Below are 9,361 nucleotides of genomic sequence, written 5' to 3' on the forward strand. Positions count from 1 at the left end.
GAACACAACCCCGGGGGCACAGAGAGGAGAGAACACAACCCCGGGGGCACAGAGAGGAGAGAACACAATCCGGAGGCATAGAGAGGAGAGAACACAACCCTGGAGACACAGAGAGGAGAGAACACAACCCCGGGGGCACAGAGAGGAGAGAACACAACCACGGGAGGACAGAGAGTAGACAACACAACCCCGGGGACACAGAGAGGAGAGAACAGAACCCCAGAGACACAGAGAGGAGAGAACACAACCACGGGAGGACAGAGAGTAGACAACACAACCCCGGGGACACAGAGAGGAGAGAACACAACCCTGGGGGCACAGAGAGGAGACAACACAACCCCGGGGGCACAGAGAGGAGAGAACACAACGCCGGAGACACAGAGAGGAGAGAACACAACCACGGGGGGACAGAGAGTAGACAACACAACCCCCGGGACACAGAGAGGAGAGAACACAACCCTGGGGGCACAGAGAGGAGAAAACACAACCCTGGGGGCACAGAGAGGAGAGAGCACAACCCTGGGGGCACAGAGATGAGAGAACACAACCCCGGGGGCACAGAGATGAGAGAACACAACCCCGGGGGCACAGAGAGCAGAGAACACAACCCGGAGGCACAGAGAGGAGAGAACACAACCCCGGAGGCACAGAGAGGAGAGAACGCAACCTCGGGGGCACAGAGAGGAGAGAACGCAACCCCGGGAGCACAGAGAGGAGACAACACAACCCCGGGGGCACAGAGAGCAGAGAACACAACCCGGAGGCACAGAGAGGAGAGATCACAACCCCGGGGGCACAGAGAGGAGAGAACGCAACCCCGGGGGCACAGAGAGGAGACAACACAACCCCGGGGGCACAGAGAGTAGAGAACATAACACTGGGGGCACAGAGAGGAGATAACACAACCCTGGGGGCACAGAGAAGTGAGAACACAACCCTGGGGCACAGAGATGTTAGAACACAACCCCGGGGAGCACAGAGAGGGGAGAACAAAACCAGGGGGGCACATAGAGAAGAGAACAAAACCCCAGGGGCACAGAGAAGAGAGAACACAACCCCAAAAAAGAGGAGAGAACACTCTCTCAAGGGAAAGAAAAAGGAGAGAAAACGACTCAGGAGGGAATAGGGAGACAAGAATGCAACCCTGAGGGCCGGTCAATGGAGCAGATACACTGAGGGCCGGTCATTGGGACAGATACACTGAGGGCCGGTCACTGGGACAGATACACTGAGGGCCGGTCACTGGGGCAGATACACTGAGGGCCGGTCACTGGGACAGAGACACTGAGGACCGGTCACTGGGGCAGATGCACTGAGGGCCGGTCACTGGGGCAGATACACTGAGGGCAGGTCACTGGGGCAGATACACTGAGGGCTGGTCACTGGGGCAGATGCACTGTGGGTCGGTCACTGGGGCAGATACACTTAGGGCCGGTCACTGAGACAGATACACTGAGGGCCGGTCACTGGGGCAGATACACTGAGGGCCGGTCACTGGGGAAAATACACTGAGGGCCGGTCACTGGGGCCGATACACTGAGGGCACTGTCACTGGGGCAGATACACTGAGATACACTGAGGGCCGGTCACTGGGGCAGATACGCTGAGGGCCGGTCACTGGGGCAGATACACTGAGGGCCGGTCACTGGGACAGATACACTGAGGGCTGGTGACTGGGGCAGATACACTGAGGGCCGGTGACTGGGGCAGATACACTGAGGGCCGGTCACTGGGGCAGATACACTGAGGGCCGGTCACTGGGGCAGATACACTGAGGGCCGGTCACTGGGGCAGATACACTGAGATAAACTGAGGGCCGGTCACTAGGGCAGATACGCTGAGGGCCGGTCACTGGGGCAGATACGCTGTGGGCCGGTCACTGGGGCAAATACACTGAGGGCCGGTCACTGGGGCAAATACACTGAGGGACGGTCACTGGGACAGATACACTGAGGGCCGGTCACTGGGACAGATACACTGAGGGGCGGTCACTGGGGCAGATACACTGAGGGGCGGTCACTGGGGCAGATACACTGAGGGCTGGTCACTGGGACAGATACACTGAGGGCCGGTGACTGGGGCAGATACACTGAGGGCCGGTGACTGGGGCAGATACACTGAGGGCCGGTCACTGGGGCAGATACACTGAGGGCCGGTCACTGGGGCAGATACACTGAGGGCCGGTCACTGGGGCAGATACACTGAGATAAACTGAGGGCCGGTCACTGGGGCAGATACGCTGTGGGCCGGTCACTGGGGCAAATACACTGAGGGCCGGTCACTGGGGCAAATACACTGAGGGCCGGTCACTGGGACAGATACACTGAGGGCCGGTCACTGGGACAGATACACTGAGGGCTGGTCACTGGGACAGATACACTAAGGGGCGGTCACTGGGGCAGATACACTGAGGGCCGGTAACTGGGGCAGATACACTGAGGTCCGGTAACTGGGGCAGATACACTGAGGGCCGGTCACTGGGGCAGATACACTGAGGGCTGGTCACTGGGGCAGATACACTAAGGGGCGGTCACTGGGGCAGATACACTGAGGGGCGGTCACTGGGGCAGATACACTGAGGGCTGGTCACTGGGACAGATACACTGAGGGCCGGTGACTGGGGCAGATACACTGAGGGCCGGTGACTGGGGCAGATACACTGAGGGCCGGTCACTGGGGCAGATACACTGAGGGCCGGTCACTGGGGCAGATACACTGAGGGCCGGTCACTGGGGCAGATACACTGAGATAAACTGAGGGCCGGTCACTGGGGCAGATACGCTGTGGGCCGGTCACTGGGGCAAATACACTGAGGGCCGGTCACTGGGGCAAATACACTGAGGGCCGGTCACTGGGACAGATACACTGAGGGCCGGTCACTGGGACAGATACACTGAGGGCTGGTCACTGGGACAGATACACTAAGGGGCGGTCACTGGGGCAGATACACTGAGGGCCGGTAACTGGGGCAGATACACTGAGGTCCGGTAACTGGGGCAGATACACTGAGGGCCGGTCACTGGGGCAGATACACTGAGGGCCGGACACTAGGGCAGATACACTGAGGGCCGGTCACTGGGGCAGATACACTGAGATACACTGAGGGCCGGTCACTGGGGCAGATGCACTGAGGGCCGGTCACTGGGGCAGATACACTGAGGGCCGGTCACTGGGGCAGATACACTGAGGGCTGGTCACTGGGGCAGATGCACTGAGGGCCGGTCACTGGGGCAGATACACTTAGGGCCGGTCACTGGGGCAGATACACTTAGGGCCGGTCACTGGGACAGATACACTGAGGGCTAGGACAGATACACTGAGGGCCGGTCACTGGGGCCGATACACTGAGGGCCGGTCACTGGGGCAGATACACTGAGGGCCGGTCACTAGGGCAGATACGCTGAGGGACGGTCACTGGGGCAGATACGCTGAGGGCCGGTCACTGGGGCAAATACACTGAGGGCCGGTCACTGGGGCAAATACACTGAGGGCCGGTCACTGGGGCAGATACACTGAGGGCCGGTCACTGGGACAGATACACTGAGGGCCGGTCACTGGGACAGATACACTGAGGGCCGGTCACTGGGACAGATACACTGAGGGCCAGTCACTGGGACAGATACACTGAGGGCACTGTCACTGGGGCAGATACACTGAGATACACTGAGGGATGGTCACTGGGGCAGATACACTGAGGGCCGGTCACTGGGGCAGATACACTGAGATACACTGAGGGCCGGTCACTGGGGCAGATGCACTGAGGGCCGGTCACTGGGGCAGATACACTGAGGGCCGGTCACTGGGGCAGATACACTGAGGGCTGGTCACTGGGGCAGATGCACTGAGGGCCGGTCACTGGGGCAGATACACTTAGGGCCGGTCACTGGGACAGATACACTGAGGGCTAGGACAGATACACTGAGGGCCGGTCACTGGGGCAGATACACTGAGGGCCGGTCACTAGGGCAGATACGCTGAGGGACGGTCACTGGGGCAGATACGCTGAGGGCCGGTCACTGGGGCAAATACACTGAGGGCCGGTCACTGGGGCAAATACACTGAGGGCCGGTCACTGGGGCAGATACACTGAGGGCCGGTCACTGGGACAGATACACTGAGGGCCGGTCACTGGGACAGATACACTGAGGGCCGGTCACTGGGACAGATACACTGAGGGCCAGTCACTGGGACAGATACACTGAGATACACTGAGGGCTGGTCACTGGGGCAGATACACTGAGGGCCGGTCACTGGGGCAAATACACTGAGGGCCGGTCACTGGGGCAGATACACTGAGGGCCGGTCACTGGGGCAGATACACTGAGGGCCGGTCACTGGGACAGATACACTGAGGGCCGGTCACTGGGACAGATACACTGAGGGCCGGTCACTGGGACAGATACACTGAGGGCCAGTCACTGGGACAGATACACTGAGGGCCGGTCACTGGGGCAGATACACTGAGATACACTGAGGGCTGGTCACTGGGGCAGATACACTGAGGGCCGGTCACTGGGACAGATACACTGAGGGCCAGTCACTGGGACAGATACACTGAGGGCACTGTCACTGGGGCAGATACACTGAGATACACTGAGGGATGGTCACTGGGGCAGATACACTGAGGGCCGGTCACTGGGGCAGATACACTGAGATACACTGAGGGCCGGTCACTGGGGCAGATGCACTGAGGGCCGGTCACTGGGGCAGATACACTGAGGGCCGGTCACTGGGGCAGATACACTGAGGGCTGGTCACTGGGGCAGATGCACTGAGGGCCGGTCACTGGGGCAGATACACTTAGGGCCGGTCACTGGGGCAGATACACTGAGGGCTAGGACAGATACACTGAGGGCCGGTCACTGGGGCCGATACACTGAGGGCCGGTCACTGGGGCAGATACACTGAGGGCCGGTCACTGGGACAGATACACTGAGGGCCAGTCACTGGGACAGATACACTGAGATACACTGAGGGATGGTCACTGGGGCAGATACACTGAGGGCCGGTCACTGGGGCAGATACACTGAGATACACTGAGGGCCGGTCACTGGGGCAGATACACTGAGGGCCAGTCACTGGGACAGATACACTGAGGGCCGGTCACTGGGGCAGATACACTGAGATACACTGAGGGATGGTCACTGGGGCAGATACACTGAGGGCCGGTCACTGGGGCAGATACACTGAGATACACTGAGGGCCGGTCACTGGGGCAGATGCACTGAGGGCCGGTCACTGGGGCAGATACACTGAGGGCCGGTCACTGGGGCAGATACACTGAGATACACTGAGGGCCGGTCACTGGGGCAGATGCACTGAGGGACGGTCACTGGGGCAGATACACTGAGGGCCGGTCACTGGGGCAGATACACTGAGGGCTGGTCACTGGGGCAGATGCACTGAGGGCCGGTCACTGGGGCAGATACACTTAGGGCCGGTCACTGGGGCAGATACACTGAGGGCTAGGACAGATACACTGAGGGCCGGTCACTGGGGCCGATACACTGAGGGCCGGTCACTGGGGCAGATACACTGAGGGCCGGTCACTAGGGCAGATACGCTGAGGGACGGTCACTGGGGCAGATACGCTGAGGGCCGGTCACTGGGGCAAATACACTGAGGGCCGGTCACTGGGGCAGATACACTGAGGGCCGGTCACTGGGGCAGATACACTGAGGGCCGGTCACTGGGACAGATACACTGAGGGCCGGTCACTGGGACAGATACACTGAGGGCCGGTCACTGGGACAGATACACTGAGGGCCAGTCACTGGGACAGATACACTGAGGGCACTGTCACTGGGGCAGATACACTGAGATACACTGAGGGCTGGTCACTGGGGCAGATACACTGAGGGCCGGTCACTGGGACAGATACACTGAGGGCCAGTCACTGGGACAGATACACTGAGGGCACTGTCACTGGGGCAGATACACTGAGATACACTGAGGGATGGTCACTGGGGCAGATACACTGAGGGCCGGTCACTGGGGCAGATACACTGAGGGCCGGTGACTGGGGCAGATACACTGAGGGCCGGTGACTGGGGCAGATACGCTGAAGGCCGGTCACTGGGGCAGATACACTGAGGGCCGGTGACTGGGGCAGATACACTGAGGGGCGGTCACTGGGGCATATACGCTGAGGGCCGGTCACTGGGGCAGATACGCTGAGGGCCGGTCACTGGAGGACTCTTTCTTGCAGCTAACCTGGCTCTTTGGGTATTTGAGACCCTGAGGCCCACTTGGGGCTCCTGTGGAGACAACATGGAAGCTTATCTACTGTGAAAGTGATAAGGATGGGCCTCACCTGAGTGTGAGGGATGTGTCCCCATCACAATGTGACAAATGATGCTTAGATGTCAATGTAGAGGAGGTGCAGGAGCAACAGAGCAAGCCAGACACTGACACAATAGACTGGAGAGCGCAACACACAGAAACCTCAACAGCCTGAGCCATGGGCCCCGTAGTTCTGAGGATACTCAGGGCCCCATATTCTACACCTTGCTAGGCCCCATTTTAAGCTTTAGATAAGTGGAGCTCCCCTTTAAGGCCTGGGTGACAACCTTCATTGTGTGGGATTGGATCTGACAGCCAGTGTGGTGGCCATCTTACACCATTACTATTACGATGCGTACCTTCTGGTCCTGTGACTGAGGATTACACCCCCCCATAGAAATAACATGTAAGGGGGTCCGCGACATGGAGAGGGGGATATAACAATCGACTGAAAGTCACATCTACTCCTGAACTTCCGCCTCGGCAGACAAACAATAACAATAGCCGATGCCCGGAGACTGAACTTCCTGCTCCACCCTCCAACAACCTTAACAAATCTGTCTCCTTCATAACAATGGTGGAGAATCCTAAGAATTCAGGGCACACATGGCGGACTCATCCCTGCTAGAAGTGTTCCAGGGGCAGATTAAGTGGCCCAAAGGCCTGGGCTGTTCCTCAAGCTTGGGCCCCACGAGAAAAAAAACAGCATACTGCACAGTATACCCCCCAGCAATAGTGATAAAGACATATTAAAAAGGACATTAAATTCCACATACAGGATAATACAGCAGATCCAGTGACGTGTCCTCTGATGTTCTCTTCCACATCTCCTCCACTGGATGTAGACCGCCATGTTATTTCAGACATGCTTCGTCTCTGAAGAGTTTACCACAAAGACGTCTTACTTTCCTCGATTTTCCACCATCCAGCCCATAATGTACTCTCAGCAGTTTTAAAACCCCTATAGCAACTCCAGTAGTTACACTGCCCCCTGTAGTGCCTCCAGTAGTTATATGTTCCCCAGTACTCCTTATCGCACCCAGTAGAGCCTATTGCTCCAATCAGATAGATGTATGAGTGCGTGTTTTATGTGGGACAAGTTGCACTTTCTTTCATATTGCATACAATGTAGGGGAAAACTGGAAAAAAAAATCCAAATGGGAAGAAAATGGAAAAAAACATAATTGCCCCATAGTTGTATGGGTTTTGTTTTTACGACGTTCTCTTCATTCTCGAGGTCAGTACGGTTACAGCGATACCACATTTATATAATATTATGGGTTTTGTTTTTACAGCGTTCCCTATGAGATAAAACTGACCTTTTCCCTTCATTCTCCGGGTCAGTACGATTACAGTGATACCACATTTATATAGTTTTATGGGTTTTGTATTTACAGTGTTCCCTGTGAGATAAAACTGACCTGTTCCCTTCATTCTCCGGGTCAGTACGATTACAGTGATACCACATTTATATAGTTTTATGGGTTTTGTTTTTACAGCGTTCCCTGTGAGATAAAACTGACCTGTTCCCTTCATTCTCCGGGTCAGTACGATTACAGTGATACCACATTTATATAGTTTTATGGGTTTTGTTTTTACAGTGTTCCCTATGAGATAAAACTGACCTGTTCTCTTCATTCTCCGGTCAGTACGATTACAGTGATACCACATTTATATAGTTTTATGGGTTTTGTTTTTACAGCGTTCCCTATGAGATAAAACTGGCCTGTTCCCTTCATTCTCCGGGTCAGTACGATTACAGTGATACCACATTTATATAGTTTTATGGGTTTTGTTTTTACAGCGTTCCCTATGAGATAAAACTGACCTGTTCTCTTCATTCTCCGGTCAGTACGATTACAGTGATACCACATTTATATAGTTTTATGTGTTTTGTTTTTACAGCATTCCCTATGAGATAAAACTGACCTGTTCCCTTCATTCTCCGGTCAGTACGATTACAGTGATACCACATTTATATAGTTTTATGTGTTTTGTTTTTACAGCGTTCCCTATGAGATAAAACTGACCTGTTCTCTTCATTCTCTGGGTCAGTACGATTACAGTGATACCACATTTATATAGTTTTATGGGTTTTGTATTTACAGTGTTCCCTATGAGATAAAACTGACCTGTTCTCTTCATTCTCTGGGTCAGTACGATTACAGTGATATCACATTTATATCGTTTTATGGGTTTTGTTTTTACAGCGTTCCCTGTGAGATAAAATTGACCTGTTCTCTTCATTCTCTGGGTCAGTACGATTACAGTGATACCACATTTATATCGTTTTATGGATTTTGTTTTTACAGCGTTCCCTATGAGATTAAACTGACCTGTTCTCGTCATTCTCCGGTCAGTACGATTATAGTGATACCACATTTATATAGTTTTATGGGTTTTGTGTTTACAGTGTTCCCTATGAGATAAAACTGACCTGTTCTCTTCATTCTCCGGGTCAGTACGATTACAGTGATACCACATTTATATAGTTTTATGGGGTTTGTACTTACAGCGTTCCCTATGAGATTAAACTGACCTGTTCTCGTCATTCTCCGATCAGTACGATTATAGTGATACCACATTTATATAGTTTTATGGGTTTTGTGTTTACAGTGTTCCCTATGAGATAAAACTGACCTGTTCTCTTCATTCTCCGGGTCAGTACGATTACAGTGATACCACATTTATATAGTTTTATGGGTTTTGTGTTTACAGTGTTCCCTATGAGATAAAACTGACCTGTTCTCTTCATTCTCCGGGTCAGTACGATTACAGTGATACCACATTTTTATAGTTTTATGGGTTTTGTATTTACAGCGTTCCCTATGAGATAAAACTGACCTGTTCTCTTCATTCTCCGGGTCAGTAGGATTACAGTGATACCACATTTATATAGTTTTATGGGTTTTATTTTTACGGTGTACCCTATGAGATAAAACTGACCTGTTCTCTTCATTCCCGGGGTCAGTACGATTACAGTGATACCACATTTATATAGTTTTATGGGTTTTATTTTTACGGCGTTCTATATGAGATAAAACTGACCTGTTCTCTTCATTCTCCGGTCAGTACGATT

Source organism: Bufo bufo, chromosome 2 (genome assembly GCF_905171765.1).
Source record: "Bufo bufo chromosome 2, aBufBuf1.1, whole genome shotgun sequence".
Lineage (NCBI taxonomy): Eukaryota > Metazoa > Chordata > Amphibia > Anura > Bufonidae > Bufo > Bufo bufo.